The sequence below is a fragment of the Poecilia reticulata genome, chromosome 13 (genome assembly GCF_904066995.2).
Source record: "Poecilia reticulata chromosome 13, P_reticulata-male-v2, whole genome shotgun sequence".
Taxonomy (NCBI): Eukaryota; Metazoa; Chordata; class Actinopteri; order Cyprinodontiformes; family Poeciliidae; genus Poecilia; species Poecilia reticulata.
Window position 1 is genome coordinate 2599402 of NC_088842.1, and position 19695 is coordinate 2619096.

The following is a 19695-nucleotide window of genomic DNA, read 5'->3' on the forward strand; positions in this document are numbered from 1 at the left end:
AGGAGCCAAAATAACTCAAATCTTATGACATAATTCCTTTCTTACTCACTGTTTTACATATTTGTATATACAGGAAATTGTAAAGTATTTTCAAAGTTAAATGGCAACATTTGGACAACATGCAAAGGATCTGTATTATAAGATATGTCAATCAACTACACAGCAAATGTCACTATAGCTATACAGACCCGTTGCTGCGTGACACCCGTCCCGTAAAATATGGAACCGTCCCGTAATTGGCTGTTTAATGTAGCGTCCCGTATTGAACTGATACGGGACTCGATTTGTTCCGTATTCTACAAATGTGTATGTGTAATAATAAAGAACTGGTCCCCGAGTACTTTATATAGTAGGCTGCCCCTGTCATTGTTTCACTCACGGTGTTGGTGTTGCGATATTGTGCCCAACTGCTTTCTGGGTAACACACACTAGCCGACACGCTGCCGCCGCAGCATCAGTACAGTTTACTGAAAAACAGGTTTTTAATCATTTAAAGCAAAAGCAAAATTATTAGTGGTTGACGTTAACCTCTTGAATTAGCGATTAGTTCACTTAGCATTACTAACTGCAAACACAAGTCTCTGTAGGTATTCCCTGCAGAATGCAGACTCTTATCTCTTATCTCACAATTGTTTGATATGGTTGATGACAGGTAGAAGGTGAAAGCAACAAAGCAGAGCAACTTTGTTGTAATTTGCACAGCCTCCATGATATCTACTGACGTCAGCTCTTCATCAGTTGGACAAGTCAAACCCAAGGCGGACTGTCAAACAACCCCTCTTTGAAAAGAACCAGTCAAGTCTAAAACAACCATAGCTTCTGTGAATTGTGGAAGAAACAAAGTGAGCAGATACCTGCCGGCTGTAGCAGCAGAATGAAAGCTAACATGCCTCCATAGAAAATACAGTGTCATCATAAAGCTTTTGTACTTCCTCTGACTTCATGTTTAAATGCCTCTCTGATTCTGAAGGACTTCTTCCTTCAGTCAACCAGATGATTCCTCTGCATGCTACTGGAATTGAGCCAGCTCTTGTTTTGCGAACACCAAGACCTTCTTTTGAGATTGTATCATCCGCACTGAGGAATTCAAGTTAAGCTATTTTCCTATTTATATCCTGTTATGCCAGTAATGAAGAAAATGTACTTGAAGGCCAGGATCTGTGTCAGCAGACAGGGCAGGTACCAGACATACATCAGCCATGTTTCAGTTCCTGTATTTAGTTTACTTTATCATTAGTTTTTGAGTCTCACACTTTCTCTCATATTTCCACTTTGTATTTTGATTGAGATGTTTTTTATTCTGTCTTTACCTTTAATGTGAAAAAAGAAGCTTTGAGTTGAAACATAAATGCAGTCTAATCAGAAGATGATCAAGATCTGCCTTTTACTCCCAAAATATAATGCTTAACTTGAGAAAGCGTGTGCTTCAAGTGTACGCACAATGATCACTATTTAGTGGCGAAGGAGTTATCACCTATTGCGTGACATTGTGACCCGTTGTCTAGCGTGTCAGGGCGACAGAGGAGTGCCTGTGGCGTCTGTGCTTTTATCTGCTGTCTTGTCACAGATGCTTCTCTCATCTGATTTGGCCTCATGCTGACACAGAGCTACTACTGGTTTCTTCCCCCAGGTGTCAAAAATACTGAGAGCTTGTGTCACAAATAGGTGTATCACAAATAGTTGGATGTCAGATAGTGTCTTTTGTCCTGCGCCACTGTCTGTCTTTCAAAAGCTGGCAGTGTTTGTGGCAGATTTATTTGAGATCAGAATCTTCTCAGAAGACTGATGACAGCAGATTTAAGGCCTCACTGGAGATGCTAGATGTGAGCTTTTGAGAAGAAGAGCTTTTGCCACAGCCACCTGTCACTGTGGCCCTTCCAGATCCTAACCCAGCTCTACTGTTATTCTTCCACCTCCATGTACCTCATTTCATCCTCTGAGAATCATATCTGTGGTTTTTCTGTCTCCAGTCAGTGACAGAGGTAGGCCGAGGGATGGAGGTGATGCTTATCGCTGTGCGCGCGTGTGTGTAAATGTGTGCGAGAGTGTGTGAAGGGAGGCTTCTGTGTTGTGTCCTGCCTCTGCCATGGCGCCGTCTCTTATCACACCACACATCTCTTTTGTCTCACCCCTTGAAGAAGCTGCCTGTGTGTGGCATACCAGCAGCAGTTTGCACTAATACTTGTTCCAGCTCCAGCTCTTCCAATCACATGCTGACTAGTTGGATTCCATTAAGAGTGGATCACTCATATTCAGCTCTTTCTTAGCTTTAGAAAATCTTTGAGCATGTTCTAAAGGCTAAAGGCTAAACTTTAGCCTCAGCACACTGTGTGCTTAGGTGATGCTAACTGCAGTGTTTGAGACTCTGTGGAGAAATGTAACTCCATTACTATTTGGTTCTGTTTAGAACTTTAGTATCATGTCAACTCATCAAAGTTAATTTACTAGTACAGGACAGTATAGAACCTGTTTGTTTGATCACAATCAACAACCTATTTATCAATAGGGACATTTTACCCTTACAAAATGTGTTTAATACCGCCAAACAAAATCTACACTTTAAAATATATTAGTTTATATAAAAAAATATACAATAAAATGACAGTTCATGAATAAATATATGAATATTTATTTGATACATGTAGGTTAATTAAACCATTATATAAAATTTGGCTAAAATTTAAGAACCACAATCTAATTTGTCTAATTTGTTAATTAAAAAAGATATAATAAATTAAAGTTCACAGATAAATATATTAACATGTATTCAGGTTAATGAATTAAACCTTGTAGGTAACCAGTCAGAGCAGGAAGGAGGATCTTAGCGCTGCCAACAATTCTCATGTACATGCTGCTGATGGTGTTAATGGCAGAGAAACAAGTTATCATTACAGGAAAACTGTTTACCTTGCTCAGGCTTGTATGCTTTGCATTGCATAGCAGTGAGCAAAGGGTACACTGTGAGCAGTGAATACACAAGGTTGATTGACAGCCCTAAGACCCCAACTTTAAAAGGAAATAAAAATTGTCTTTAAAAAAAAATCATATTTACACATTCTAAACCTACACATATAGCCATGTACATATTTACTCTAAATAAAAATATTAAAGTATCAACATCAGCAGAATGATGTATTTGTATCAATATTGCACTCTGAGTTGCAGCTCTGAGTTACAGAGATATGATACCTGGTGCTGCTCCTTAACCCAAAAACTAAATAAAATACACCTACATATGGGTGAAAACATCAGTTGTGTTTAAAAAAAAAAATAAACTGTCTATATTTAGGCAAAAAACTAAAATTTGAAAGAAATTACACCCTACGTCTACTAGATGGAGATCAGTATTTCCTGTTCCCCGGTAAATCCGATGTCTAAAGGTAGTGAGGTCTGGGATTAAACTTTAAATCAGCCAGTCTACATGAGGTTCACAGCAACACAGCTACTCTGCAGATTTATGAACAGCAGTGTGCGTGTGTAGTTTATTCATTTAGTGACGATTCATGTCGTCTCAAGACGCACACAGGGCACCATACAGTTAGATTGAATCCAATTTGGTCCAAATTGAATTCATACCAATCCAGTTTATACTTCACCATCCAGCCTTATGGTCAGATTTAGATCCAATTAAATACAACCCAAATCTATCCGGATCACAGATGTAGTATTCAGATCTGTTCTGTTACTTAGTAAGTCACTTGTGTTTTATTTGGCATTTCACAACTGGTTTAAAATATTACTCCCTACAATAAGAACCTGATCTCTGCTTCTGAATACACTGGCATGTCCATACTGTCATGTATGTTGAACACATTTGGGGACTTCAAAGTCTCTGGCAGACTCTGGTTTGTTTGTGTGAGAAGCTACAACCCTGCTGTTCTCCTCACAGTGACTCACTTACAGTCAGTCAGTCTCCCCAGTGTCTGCTCTCATCTTATCTCAGCCCATACACTACGCTTATCTCTGTCTTCCCTGAGGTGACGGGATGCCGTCTGCATGGGACACACACACTCACTCAGACTGAACTGTGCAGAGCTTCCAGTCCTGACTGTTTTGACTCAGCACCTCTTTCCTTATGGAGTTTGCAGGAGGATCATCAATGCCACAATGTTACCTTCCCTTGGCCACAATAAATCAGATCAGTGTAAAGCTGCTATCTATGCCCACCATCTCTAGCCACCAAGTCTTGCTGTGGGGTGTGTGATTGTGTGTCTGTGCATGTTTAGAGGCAACTTCAATCAAAACTAGACTACACAGGGACATTCTATGGCCTGGCTGTTCGTATCAAGGATGGAAAGGAAAGGAGACAGAACTGAAGGGGAGATAACACAGCAAGACTGAATAAAAGAGTATTTAATCTTATTCCTCTGTTTGTGTGTACGCACGCAAATTTAAATCCCACCTTTCACACTGCTGCTGTTGTGTTTTGACTCTGAAAACACCCCAGCCTTGACAACATGAAATTCCCTCTCTGTAGTGTCAGCCATTTTGTTGCTGTCTTGTTACTGTTTTTTGTTGTTGTTGTTGTTTTGCATGTTCAGTGTTTATTTCTTTGCCATTGCGTTTCTTCCTCGCTGTTTGACTCCACCTGCAAGTGTCTGTGTGAGTTATCTGTGAGGATGAATCAGTGATGGTGTGTTAGCTGGCATCAGAGAAGAGCAGGCAGGACGAGATGAAGCCAGCTTATCTCACAACTCTCAGGACACTTCAGAGGACTACTGGACCTCAGTGCTGGGTGTATGTGTGTTTGCTCATCAGGTTTTGACTCATAAATATGATTTTCACTAAGCAAAATAGATCTAGTTTTTAATTTAATTGTTTTAAATTCTTCATAAACAAAACAGTTTTATTGACAGTTTAACTGAATAGATGGAGTAAAAATGGCTCCACATAAGATGCTAATGCAGGTATGCTGTGAATGTCCTCTGCATATGTAGACACACGTATGCTCATGCTGTATGTTCTCCCTGGAGGAACGGGTCTAGTGAGTGTCAGTCCATTAGCAACATCCTGTGAAGCTGTCAGCTGATCAGTGTGTGATCAGCAGCTAACAGCCATTAGCTTCATCCCCCCACATCACTGCTCACTTCCCAGCACGGTGCTTGTGTTCCTCAGTGTCAGTCACCGGTATCAGCTTCTCATTCGCACAGATCAGATGTGATGATATATTGTTACACTGAAAAAATTCCATGTTCAGCATTGTCTTAATGTTAGGATCCTGACAGTATTATGGAAGACAATATTTAGTCTTACTGCAAAAAACTGGAATATTTGGGTTTCCTGTTCATAATTGGAGTGATGTTCCACAGAAAAATAGGTCAATCGTCCAATGCTGAATTGCGAGTAGGTGGGATCCACTTTCCTGTTTCCAATGTTTTTCCACTTCATTGAAATTTGCACATATTTGTCTTTCTACAACTCTTTCCCTAAAAATCTGGTCATTGCAAGTTCATTCTTACTGTATCCAGAATCATTCCCATGGTGAAGACTCCATTTCAGCCCAGCACAGGCATTCCAGATAGCCTGTCATTAACAATATGATGGTATTCCCAAGAAGTTCATGGCAGACTAGGTGACTGTAAGATGTTTAGATCTTCTACAAAAACAAGCCCAGATCACCTCCCCTCCATTTTCATGCTTAACTACTGATAAACTGTGCTTTAATTTCTGCAAACATCTCAACTTTGCTGTCATTGTTGTGAGGAGTAGTAACTAAACAGTGCTACTGCTTAAAGAGAATCAGCTTCTTGCAACCCTTTGAAACAAGGTGTATTTGTTCAGATTCTGTAATCTTTTTGTCATAAACTTTAACATTTGACATATTGAGGCCAATGGAGCCTGAGTTGAAGCTCTTGGTGTGTCACACTGTTGATCTTGGAGTGAAATTGCTAAGCTAGGTTGTCCAATCCTGTGAAGATGGGCAAGAAGTTGTCGCACTTGATAAAGATCACATCTGATTAACTGCATCCTATGAAGGCCCTAAGGGGGCATGGAGAGAAAAAAAAAAGAAATCCTGACTTACTTTCTCAAGATCCCGAGAAACTTTCTCGAGATCCTGAGATCCCAACTTATTTTGTCGAGATTCCAACTTTTTTTCTCGAGATCCCAAGAAACTAAGTTAAGATACCGACTTAGTTTCTTGGGAATCCAATTCCTTCAACATCAAACCCCACATCTTCTTTTCTCACACAACTCCATGCTCTCTGCATTTAGCGTACATCCATCGGTAACCGTGAAGCTGTCCAGAGGACTGCAGCTGGTTATTAATGAATTCAACCAAAACTGCCAAATCGGAATTGGACTTGTGCCAAATGAGTCCCCGCGCACTGAAAACTCTTTTCAGATGTCTCTCACTTGTACAATAACCATGTCTGCTGTCAAACACTGATTTGATGTGTTTATACTGAAGTCCAAGCTCGAAATAAAAATCGATATATCTGCCCCATGGGTGTGTGTCCTCCATCGCTGTGATTATGTCGTTATGTACTGATCCTGATCCGGATAAAGTTTCTCGGGATCTCGAGAAACTAAGTTGGGATCTCGAAAAAATAAGTCGGGATCTCAAAAAAATAAGTCGGGAACTAGAGAAAAAAAGTCGGAATATCGAGGAAAAAAAAGTTGGGATCTCGAGAAAATAAGTCAGGATCTCGGGAAAGTTTCTCGAGATCTCGAGAAAGTAAGTCAGGATTTCTTCTTTTTTTCTCTCTCCATGTCCCCATAAGGGCTCCGTAGCATCCTGTTGCTGCCATCCCTTGCATTAAATAGAAATGGTGTGAAGTTACTGATAGACATTGTAGACCTTTAGGTTTTTAAGTTCTACAGTAATCTAGTGGAAAAACATATCACTAAATGAATATCTAAAAGAGCTGATTGTTTTCATTTATTGTACTGCAAAGTCATTGTATTTTCATTTACAACACAACATATTTCCAGTAAAATACATATTAAAGTGTTATTAAAATGTATTAATGTCACTGGTTTGCCAGTGAACTGGCACGGTGGGTTTCAAGTTGTACTTAATTAGAAGTCAGTGAACAGTAGTCGGCACCAGCAGTCATATCCTATGGCCATTCTTTTCTATCAGTGTGTGCGTGCCTGCACCTGTTAGCATCAGTAACAAAGTGCCCCCTTGTCCTGGTGACCCACCACCTCCTTACCACTGACGGCACCACCCTGAGGCGAGAAGGGGCTTTCCCCTCTCTTATTGTTCTCAGAGAGAGAGCGGTCAAAAGAACCGTAGAACCGTTAGTGGTCCCACAAAAAGACTAGAATAGATGGTTGTTGAGCCTCGCAACACACACACACACGCACACACACACACACACACACTCTCTCATATATTTACCATAATGCACATTTTTCCTGGAATCATTGCCTCCTACTTCTTTCCTTCCCTTCATACCTGAGCAATCATCTAAATGATGAGGCACCTGTGCATAGGTATTCATCTCGTTTTTTCTTTACTGATACACACACACACACATACACTAGTAACCTATACCCCACAATTACCTTTCAGCCCCATAAAGGGCCCTTGTATTTTTGCCCTGTTCCAGTCACACTGACAACAGTGAGCATATAGGCCAGAAGATGCCATGCCATCTGATCTCTTCCTTAAATACAAATACCCTCATTTCCTGGGAACCCCTCCTCCAACAGTAGACACCTTTGTCACCCTGCTCCCAGCCCCCCTATCCCCATCCATCCTGGCCATCACCTCGGGGTGTGCTTGGTGACCTGCTGGCTGGTGACAGGACAAAACAGCCAGTCATCTGTGCTCCTTTTTGTTTTTGTCATCACCAGCAATTAGGCTACAGGAGATGCTGAACTGTTATCAGGATCAGGAAAAGGAGGGCAAAATGATCTGATGGAAATATTTTGAAAGGCCAATTAAAGAAAAGCTTTGCTGTGAAAGAAAATGGGCCGTCCAACTGATGAGTTTAATGTTTATTTCTCAAGCTGCTTTCTCGTCAGAGCTTCTTTGGCGCTGAGTTTGTTTCCTTGGATAGCCAACTTCTTTGTTGACTATGATCTGGTGAAAAAAATAGGTTCTGTCCACTTCCAAGAGAATCCTGGTACAGTCAATTTGTTTATGGTCGGAGAGCAAATGGACAGATCAGGGAGCAAAAGAGAGATATATACATATATTTGATCTGAGAAGATTCAAATCCTTTCAAAATGTTTCAGTGTGTTGTCTCTTCCTACTGCATGTTTAAACGCGGACTAGCTGCCTGCAGTACCTGCTGCTCAGACTGGGCAGCTTCCCGTAAAACCATCAGCTATTGTACCTGCAAGACATTGACTAGCCTGTTTGGTGCTGTATGACTGTTTTAAACTGAACTGAGTGAAAGTAGGCATTAGCCCTCATGAATCAAAGCAAGATTTTAGCTAATTCATTAAGTTGAATTTGATAGTTTTATGAGCACAAGTAAATCATTAAAGTACCACACAAAGAACAATGCCACTGACAGCCGTTTTGTCATAATATTTTTTCTTTTCTCTTTCAGAGATTTTATTTGAGTGGGAGCGCTTTAGCCTCATGTAGTCATCGATGCTGGAAATGTCTGCCTGATCGGGGTGTGACATGGATTGTTATGAAGGGATGCTGATCAGGTCTTAGTGTTGCTCTCATCTCTCTTTGCATGTGTGCGTGTGTGTGCGTGTGTGTGTGTTAGATCACTTTTAATCTGCAAGAGATGAAACGCCCTCCAGCATTAGTGCTGTACAGAGAATGCATGTGTGTCTGTGCATCCATGTGACCGTGTGTGTGTGTTAATAGAGCCAGAGGGCAGTCAAGACTGAGCAGCTGCTCTTTATAGTGACTGAACGGACACCAATGTGTCAGGCATCTGCCATGCATTCACCCAGCATTCTATCCACTGTCGTGTGTGTTCATTTCAGTGAAAGTGAGAGAAGATATGTTGGTGTGCCTTATCGTCCCATTTGATTCATCATTTTTTATATTGTAGAATAACAATATAAATAAATACTTTTACATGAAAATAAAGCTAAGTGTGTATAGCTAGTGTTTCAGCCGGAACATTTTAGTTTGATTGAGGAAACACCTTATAGACTGACGGTTCCTGTGCTCACTTGTTACAGAGCCGTAGTTTGCCCCAATAAAGGAGGGAGGTGTCTCCATTAATGCCACCCTTTCATTACTGTGACCTCAATTTGTGGTAGGCACATTGCCAAGATGCTCATCCGTCCGTCTGTTAGAGTCCACCATGACTTTCATTGAACGTTGACCTCACACACACACTCCCATCGGCACAAGTAGTATGAAGGCTGAGCTGTTTAGGTTCGCGTGAGCATGCAGGTCTGAGAAAATCAATTCCTCCCATCAGAATGATACAAAAACATGTAACTGAGATAAGTCCTGATTTCTTATGGTCAGAGAATTCCCGTTTTTGAATTTTAAAGTTGGACCTGACGACTATTAGAGAATGGCATTCTAGCTAAAATACTAATTTTAAAAAAAATTGCTATTATTCTTATTTTTTATTTTATTCTGTACTATTTCAGTACAACAGGAAGCTGTATGTTGTTGAAATGTGGTTACAGGAAACAGATGTGATCATTTGTCACATTTTTCTCAATGATAGGCAACCTTACAAATCTGAAGCAAATACATTTTTTAAGCACATTTGAAAAAAGAAAATTTGCCAAAACACTAAAGTGCTTTACATACTGAGAAAAAATACATATAATAAAAGTAAAACAAAACAGTTCATTATGATCAATGAAAGAGATGGTTTAAACTTCCTTCTTCTCTGGCAGCTCGCTGGTCCTGCTCTGTATCCATAAAACCTTCTCAACTCCTCTTTGATTTGTGGTCACAGTTCAGGATCATCTGAGCTTTTGAGATGTTAATCTAAGAAAGCAAACAACAAAAATTTCAAAAATGAAATAAAAAAAACCCCACATTGTTGCAACAATTGTGCATCGTACCTTTTCAAAATAAAATAAAATAAAAGTTAAAAAAAAATCATTCTACCTTGACTAAATAAAAAAAGCCGACAGAATAATTGCCCAAAAAAGCAGTGCCTCAAATAAACAATGTCCAGAAAAATAACAAATCAGAGCCAACATAAAAGAACTACTCCATCAGTCTAATAGATTAATACTCTCATACATTCTAACAGTAGACTTTTCTTAACTGGCAGTAGTATCAATGCATTACAGTCTGACAGAAACAAACCCAGCAAGTTGAAATGGAAAAAGAATTTTAGTTTGAACAGTATGTTGGAAATAATATTTAAAGCTTTGACAATTGGTGCCCATCCCAAATGACTAACTAACTGCCTTTCTCACCAGTTTGCAGCATGAAGATATGAGTGAAGATATTTCAGATCTAAGCACCTCTACACGGCGGAGAGAAGCAGCAGATGGCTGCTGTTCCACTGACAATATGTTCTTACATAGTTGATTGGAATCTGTCTTCAGAGCAAAGTTTCCATGTCTGGAACTTTGAAATTTTATAAAAAAAACAATTCTCACTCCATCTGAAATTAGTTGGGACAAACACAATAGAGCATCATCAAGAGTGGTACATCCTTCTTTTTCACTTTCTCTGCCTTCCATCTGTTCCCATTTCTCTTCCCTTCCCAGCTCTCCCTGCCTCCCTCTTGCCTTCTCTCTCTGACGGTAACCTTCCCTGACAGTGTCTCCATGCTGTCGCGCACAAATCCACCTCTGAGAGGTGTTAAAGCTCTTCCACACTCATACGTTCACGCACACACACACACAGACACATACACATGCCGTCATTCTGGATCCCGTAAGGTATCGATCTCACGTCCCGTGTGCTCTAATGGGATTTTTTACACCTAAGCATCAGAAACACCTAATGCATCGCACCGCATCTGATGTAGTGAGGCGCTCTCTCTTCCAAGCAGGCACAGTTTCATGCTGAGGGATAATTATGGCGTGGAGGAGCGTTGCTGGCAAGTGTGGTAAAAAATGAATGCAGAACAGAAGAGGAGGATGCACTCAACAGCATATGCGTAAGGCTCCCTGAGCATCTGACTCATGTCACAGATGTTCAGACAGTCTCTACTCACACACGCACACACACATGCACGCACGCACACACACACAGCATACAGTGTTTCTCAGTGTATGCTGCTTTTTACAGGCTCCAAGCTCCGAGGTTCCCTGATGTGTTAGATGAAGAAAAACATGGAGCTTTTTTCCTGTTTGGAAGTCATATTTATGAGTTTTCCTTTTCTGGAAAAACCACAGGTATCACAGTTAGCATGGAGCCAAAACAAGCTGCTAACAGATCTTTACCTTCCATCCCTCCCTCCTCATCTATGTCTGGGTTTCAGCAGGAACTTTGCCTTCCACCTACTTTCCAAGTACCTCCATGTTAGGTCAAAGTGGACATATCAAGCTTTTCATTCCTTCCTTTTCCCATTTAAATGATTCAGTTGTGGGTTGTATAAAGTGGATCTAGAATGCTTTGGTCTGAATTCCTGACTATGGCCTCTCTTAAAGAGATATTGTCTCTTTAAATCAACGAAGGCTCTTCACACCCAATACCCCTACAGGTCACAGCGCATTCCGCTCTGCCACATTCAACCCTTTTTGTAGTTTTATAAACTTATACAGCACTTTCCCAATCATTTTGGCCTCTCAAAGCATTTTATACTAGTCAAATTCACCCATTCGACCACACATTTCTATACCAGTAGGTAATTTGGGCAGGAAGAAGCTGGAATCGAACCTACTGGCTGAGGTTGCTGAAAACACTCGTCTTTGAAGAGCTTTGTGCAAACAAAGTGAACTTTGTCCGCTGATGTGGGAACATTTCCAAGAACAATAAATAATAACACTTTGACACTTTGAAGGTGTCGTGATGCAAAGGGATGGTGTAATAAATTGTGTGTGGTTGTACTCTGCTACTTCACTCATTAGCTAAAATCTTGAGCTTTTATTGAGCAAACAACAAAGCTAGCAGATCAGGCTCAGTGTGTGAACCCAGTAAGTGGGTTTATATGTAAGGACATTAGAAAATCCTCTGAAATCTTTATTACTGTTAGATTTTTTTGTCTTATTTAAAAAATATCTTTGTCTTATTTAAAAATACCAAGTTAATAAAAGTATATCATGCTTTCTTTTTATTTATAGAATTCAGATTGTTTCACTGTCAAATGTCTTCTGTAGAAATTTCAGTTTTGCTATAGATTTTTTTCTCCTTTGCTCATTCAGCCAACTAAATATGGTTTGGCCAGAAAACTATGCTCTACTGCTGGCTTCCAAATGACCTCAGACCTTCATTGCCTCTTTCCTTTCTTGGTGTCACCTCAAGGCTGACCAGGTGGAGGTGTACTGCAGCAGTCTCATTTCCTCAGCAGGTGTGTGTAGAGTGTGTGTGGGTGCGTGTTCGCGCACATGCAAAAGCCCCAGCACATTTACGTTGATACTATCTACTCACCTGCTCCTGCTAGGCCACAGAGGTAGCCATTGTGTATTGATGGTACCCAGCAAAAGACTAACGTCCTGCAGGTGACAACAGGTGTTGGTTATATATGCGTGTGTGTGTGTGTGCGTGTGTGTGTGTGTGTGTGTGTGTGCGTGTGTGTGCGTGTGTGTGTGTGTGTGTGTGTGTGTGTGTGTGTGTGTGTGTGTGTGCGTGTGTGTGTGTGTGTGGTAGTGGATAATATCAAGGAGGATATTGTTTGTGCCATGGCAGGAGTAGTTAGAGGAAGAGGGGAAGAGGTTACAGCCTTTCTCTCCTCACCTGGAAATTATGTTCTGCCGCCATTTTACTGGAGTGTGTTTCCAATCACTGCAGGAACGTGAGAAATGTCCGCTTGGGAATTCCTCCTAAACTTCCAGTCTGCCTCTTGGGCTTGTGTCTGTGTGTGTCGAAGTGTGGTTGCAAATGTTGCTGGATAGATGAGAACGTATTCAGTATGTGTCAGCTTTTTTCTTCTTCTTATGTGATTTAAGATCATGTAAATACGGCTAGAAAAATAAGGTGTAGTCTCATTGTTGCCATGAAATCACAATATTTCTAACAATATTTTGAAAGTATCTGCAGATAAAAATAATTTAAACTATAAAAATATATAAATATTTGTTGCACAAACTAATTTAGTATATTATAATATTGTATTATAATTCCAAATGATAAATTAAGATGAAATTCATTTAAGCTTTTTAATCAATTGTATATTATGTTGGTGTCCATTTTCTTCCTTTGAAACAATTTCTGACTTTTTTTTTATGATTTGAACTTTATTGATTTTCCAGCAAAAATATATAACACAGTTCTACAATTAACATAGCCCAGTCTAACACATGTTAAATAATGACTTCTTTGGAACAAATATCCAGAACAGTTAACAAAAATTACTTGATGCAAAAGAAAAAAAAGTCACAAATTGTTCTGACTTAGTGAAGTAAACCTGAACTCTACTAGTGATTCATCGTGTCTTTCTACAACATGTTATTTGCTCTCCCAGTCTACATTCTTTGCAATTCATTTAGAATTACTGCTGCTGTTCTGGACGTCATTTTGAGGATGAAAATAAAATGGAAAAATGGAGGCGGCCTGTGAGAATGGGTGAATGTGTCTGCAAAGTGACCATCATCTGCAGAGAATTAAGTAGAGAAGAAGAAGACGCTGAGAGGTTAAGACAGGGAGCACACACATTTGTCTGTCTCTTCCCCACAAACATGTATGCAGAGACTGGCAGAGCCTCGCTGATGTGCAGCTTTACTGGCAGTGCTGGCACATATTAGCATGCTGTGCTTGCAGAACCGGGCATCTTTTGCTGAAGCTCATTGAAAAAGTGACGTGACAGTTGGACAAAACTGCTCTTCTTTGTCCTTTTCTTGCTGTTGCTCTAAATTGTCAACAGTGTTCAGACAAAAGGTGCATGTGTGTGTGCTTTCTAAATAAAAATGTCTTGTATTGCATTGTATGTGTTAGACTGAGCAGGTACATTTGAGATCATCCACTTTGTTTTTTTTTGCCCACTGCCATATCATTCAGTTCTATTTAAATTCAATTTAATTTTAATTCATAAATACTTTATTAATCTGAAAGAAAAAGCTGAAGAAGGAGCTCCTTCTTGCCCACAGTAGTGGTCTGTATTGCAGCCACTCTAAAGAACCGGATAGAACAGGTTGATGAAGAGGATGCTGAGGATTGTCAGTATTTATTTTTTCATTTTATGATAAATCCTTGTTTGTACAGAGCAGTGAGAACAAAATCAATCTTCTCCATCACCTCCTTCAACTTTTCACATCTCAGTCTCTGGTTTTGAAGGTTCTTCTCCAACAGGTGAAGCAGCTTCACCTATTCCGTGTGCATTCTCCACAATAAATGTATAGAAAATCTGCAGCATCTTTGTGGAATGACTGAAGGACTTGAGCATCCTCAATTAGTCTGCTCTCACATCTTCTTCCTCCTTTGTAATTTATGCATTTTGTGACTCATCCTCAGTCTCTTTTCCTGATTCGCTCTATCTCCAACTTCCTCCTTCATACTCACTCCATCAGTTGTTGCCAAAACAGGAAACTGTTGTTACTGCAACATTGCTAACAGTTAGCCTCCACCTCTCCATGTAAATAACTCCCACATTCGGCATGGTGTGGACCTTAGGCTCTATGGTCCTATTTGTTCATTTTTTTTCTTGTCAGCTATACTGAATTATTATTATTATTATTATTATTATTATTATTAGCTTATATTCTTAACATAGACTACTAATTACAATTTTCACTTTCTTGTTCATTTTAAATGTTTGATAATTTCAATGTGGTCAGTTTTATCATTATTATTATTTGTTTCTTCTTGCATAGACATAAATATGCAAAAGCATATAAATATAATGATTAATGCCATTACTAGAGTGCAATGGTAATGTAGTCAAGTGTATTCTTTGTTGATATTGTCGAGACTGGGGAAACAGTTTGAACTTGTATAAAAGTTTTTATTTTACGTGCCTGTGTATATTTTCCTCTATGTGCGAACAACTAGACATTAAGTGCTGGTATTGTTGTTTATTAAAAACTATTGTTGGAGCAAAAATAAGGATGACTTATTAAGCCTCTGCTATTTCTTTTTTAAATCAAATGTTCCCCAAATACAACACTCATGAGATTTCACTTTTTCACTGACTTTTTAACAACTTTCAGAAAGGACATCATAAAACCTGTGATGCACAACAGGTAGCAGTAACTTTGACATAAAATATAAAACACTGAACAAAATGAAAGTTCCTTAGTAGCAGATCATGAGCATGTCTGTTACTGTGCAGTGTGTGAAGATCCTCAGTAAATAGTTGTATCTTTTAGAACTTTTAGAATGGCTGTATTTTCATCGGTGATCTACTTTAGGAGTCTCTATTTCTCCACACATTCATTCTAAAGTATGGTGTTCCGCTTTTTGATTTCTCCTGGGATCATTGGTTGGGAAACATCCTCCAGACTGCTCAAAAGTTTAATGTCCATATGCAGAGCGAATGAAAAGATATTGATTCTTCTTTCAATGTTAGTTGTAGAGCTTTTGATAAGTTTATGTACTTATTTATTCTTTCCCAAACATATTTGAATCACCTTTTAAATCCATAGTGTTATACAGCCTATACAATTTAGTATTATAGAGCCTATATAACATTAATATAGAGCCTATATAATACTAAAGCAAATGTGCTTGCATTTGCCTGACCTCACAAACGCAAGCACATTTGTGAGGTCATGCACTGATGTTGGATGAGAAGGCCTGACTCACTGACTCACTCTTATTTTATCCCAGAGGTAATCTGTCAGGTTAAAATGAGCACCATTCACCAATGTTGTTTTCCTCTCAAGATACACACATCCATGTCTTATGAACTATTCTTTGTGCATTATTGTATAGTCATTTTATACCAGAAAGTGGTAATTAAATCTTGCCATAAAAGTTGTGAGGATGAAAATGTCCAAAATGTCTCGACGTCCCCAAGAATTAATTTCACTGATACAAATGGCTGAGCCCAAATCCTACAAAAATCCATCCTCTACCAGGGCCATATCCAAGTGCAATTCTTTGCTGGACCTCAGTAACCTGCTCCTTAAATTCCTCTACATGTTGTTTTTGAACCCATCTGAAGGCCACATGAGGCCTGGCAGTGTCTAGTTATTGAAGATGGTGACCTCTTTGCACTTTGCACCTCAGCCACTGACCTCCCTCTGGGATCTTAATGTGGCCTACCACTTTGTGGCTGAGTCTCTTTTCTTCCTGTTCACTTTTACTTTGCTGTAATACCACCAGCTGGAGGCTGTGGATTATTTAGACATTTCCAGACTGAATTTACTGCATAGATGGGATCCTATCATGGTGGAAATCACTGACAGTGGTCCATTCTTTCCCAAATGTTTGTAGAAGTCTTCATGCCTTGCTGCTGGGTTGTACACACCTGAGACAATGGAAGTGATGGGTAATTATTTAGAAGCGGTGTGAACATTTTTAGGAATGTAGTGTTTTGTCCGCAATGCACGTCATAGTTAGCCTTTGTTTGAGCCTTCTGTAAGACGGTTGTTGTGTTTCTTATTTCCATAACGCTGTTATGGAAATGACAATGTTCTGGATGTTATGGATGTTCAAGGGTGCTGAAGTCCAGTCCTCAAGAACTACCATCCTGCAACTTTTAGGAGCATCCTTACTCCAACAGACCAGGATCAGCTCTGAACAGGTCTGGTAACGAGCCATTAATTTGAGTCAGGTGTGTTGGAGCAGAGAAGCATTTGAAAGTTGCAGGATAGTAGGATTCAAGGACTGGACTTGAGCACCCCAGTATTACACAATAGACTCAAATACAGAATATTTTACTTTCACAGTAGGTCATTGTTCCTACAGACATTTAAGTGAACAGTCTCAAAGTCTCTTCAATCTTTTTTTGCTACTTCACATAACTTTCGCCAAGCAAACAATGTTCACTAATCTTGATTATATCTGGATGTCAATCCAATAGACATTTGAGTTTCTGTATTATGACCTAAATGAAACCCTAATATAACTGGAGCAAGATGCTGAGAAGCACACCAGACAGAATAGTTTAAGTTACATGGAACACAATGAGAAGTTCTGCTGAAGCTTGACTCCAGTGCATTATGTGTTTGTGTGCGTACGCAGCGATTCAGATTGACTTGAAATGCAAGAGCGGAATTAGATGAAGCCGGAAATGTTTTCAGAAGCGTGACACCTTCCGAGACTGCTCGCTGCATACGAACACACACTGACATATCTAACATGTGTTTCTAATGAGTGGTAATGTATGAATGGGCGAGCTGGTCAACCATGCAGAATGATGTCATCTGGTTGGCTGTATACATGTCTGTTTACACTGGGAGTTTAAATCCCCCTTGATGTATTTCTGTTTACTCTGTTTCCTCTTAACTTGTGAATTATCATAAGGGATGAGGAGAAAAAGTCAAATTTGCTTTAAGGCCGTCAGTGAAACTCGATGCGTAGTTATGGTACTAAGCTTTAGATTGTTATGTTCTATGCATCAGGTTGTATTCGACAAATCTTAACTAGGCCCTTAAATAGAAGTTGAATGAAGACGTTTTTCATTCATCTTCAAATGAATGAAAAACAAATGCAGCATAGTTATTCTTTTCTTTTTTCTTTTTTTTAATCTGCTAAAGCTGGCTTTTGACCAATAACTGATGGGTGGCCATAGTTGTTCATGCCCCTGTGTACAACAGGCTCTTTGTGTTATTGTAAAACGGACAAAATGATTACACAGCTGATGTTTTAAACTGGCTACAGCATCCTAAGCAACTGGCATGCTTAGCACAGTTAGCATTGTACTGTACTTGTTTGAGCCTTTCTGTTATCTTCTGAAGGTTTTCCTCTCTAGCAGCCTAAAGCCCAACCATTGGAAGTCTAAAATCTTTTTCTCCTGCGTACTGTGTGTGTATTCTGAGGGCCGTACAGACTCCGCACATACTGTCCATGGACAGTTGAGATTTTATAGTTGAGCATAATTATTACCTACGTTTCCCGTGACAAATTCCTTCATTTTGTACAATCAGAATGGATACTAGCAAATTTGATGAGCTAGTGACCACTTAACCCTGTTACTTCTCAGGACCCTGGTGGATGCCCTAATAAAAAACATATTTTGTTATTAAGGTATATCTGGTGCATATTCTCCAGTTTGGCGTTGCAACACAGAGTATGCAGTCATAGAAATTTACCATTACCATGGATATTTCCAGCAGACGTTCGATCTAGTACGAGCAGACCTCTGTGGAGTGAAGTACGTATGCTGAAATGTCTTGTTTGAAAAGCTTTTTACATTTCTGTTTCTTCTCTGCATTCATTTGAAATCCCTTATTTATGCTAAAATGGCCGATTTTGAGAGGCAACTCTCTTTTTAATGAACTGCTTGATTCTGTTACTAGCCACTGACACCAAGTTCTAAATTTGTGACTGAGACTTTGGTAAAACTTTGGTATTTTTTAAGCAATTGCTTCTATTATTGCAGATTCAGATTCTTTGTGTTTGCATATTTGTTTCTTTGTTTGTCCTATGACACTGTCAGACACTAATGTCACACAGTTAATGAAATTATCCCTTAGAGGAAACAAGTAAAGGATACAGGCGGTAACTTACAAGTGCCTGGTCCGTTTTGTGTGTGTGAGTGTGTGTGTGCGACTGTGATGGAGATGTTGTCACTGGCAGCCAGTCTTGGCATTTCCACGCCTGGGCTCCACTGCAGAGTTTCCATCTTTTCCCTCCAGTACATCCCCAGTCCCTCTCTTCCTCCTTTTCTAATCAGGGCTTTCCCTTGTAATTAGTCGTTGTTGCCTCCCACCTTCTCCTCCCAAGGAGAGGCCTATTGACATAGCATGTTGGCTTCAGTAACAAGCACCCTTTCCCCCCTGTGGCTGTGGCGCTTCCCCCCTGAGGCATGAAGAGTGGGAAGTTGGCTCATAGCATCACAGCTAACTAGGCTGCGGAGCCTCAGAGCAGGCCCTGGCGCCGGCCAGCCAGATCCCCACTGGTCAGTTTTGTACTAATCCAATAAATGAGCTGCGTGCAAGGGCAAGTCACACACTCTAAGCATTCATACACAAAGTCACACACACACTTTCTCAGACACACTAATCTAGATGCACACTTCAAGGTCCCAAGTTGTGACAAGCTGCTGCTAATTGTGTTCTGTCTGTCCTTGTCTCCTCCTTGGGGCTCACAGAAATTCCTCAACCAGTGGGCTGAACTCAAGTGTGTATATGTTGGTCTGCTTGTATTTCTCCTTTTGTTCTTCTATCCTGTGTGTGTAGTCTTTTAGTGCCTCATTCATTTATTATTGTAATTTTTGGAAGGCATAGAGTATTTACAAAAATGCTGCAATCAGCTTGTACACAGTCCTGTGGAAGATTTCTCAGTGGAATTCTGTAGATACTAAGCAAGACCTGATGCAGTTTGGGTTTGGATCTTGGTCTTGTCCTCTCCTACACAACAATTTAATACATATTAAATAATAAAGTTAACAGTTTACTTGCAAATGAAACTCTGTAGGTAAGCAGCAGCGACAAAAGTTGATCATTTTTGCGGAACAATCACAATAACTATATGTAAGCAGTAATGCTAATTAATGCAGAAATCTGTTTATTTGCATGAATTCCCATGATTGAGGAATCGTGAAACACTGGAGAGACTAATTAGTGCTAAATTCAAGATTAATA

The 19695-nt window shown here is 39.8% G+C and overlaps 1 protein-coding gene across 6 annotated transcripts in view; it reads left to right on the forward strand.

The window, feature by feature from the left end:
- The window catches only part of bcas3 (BCAS3 microtubule associated cell migration factor), a 386651-nt gene that overhangs the window by 141741 nt on the left and 225215 nt on the right, over positions 1-19695 (forward strand). The window lies entirely within an intron of this gene.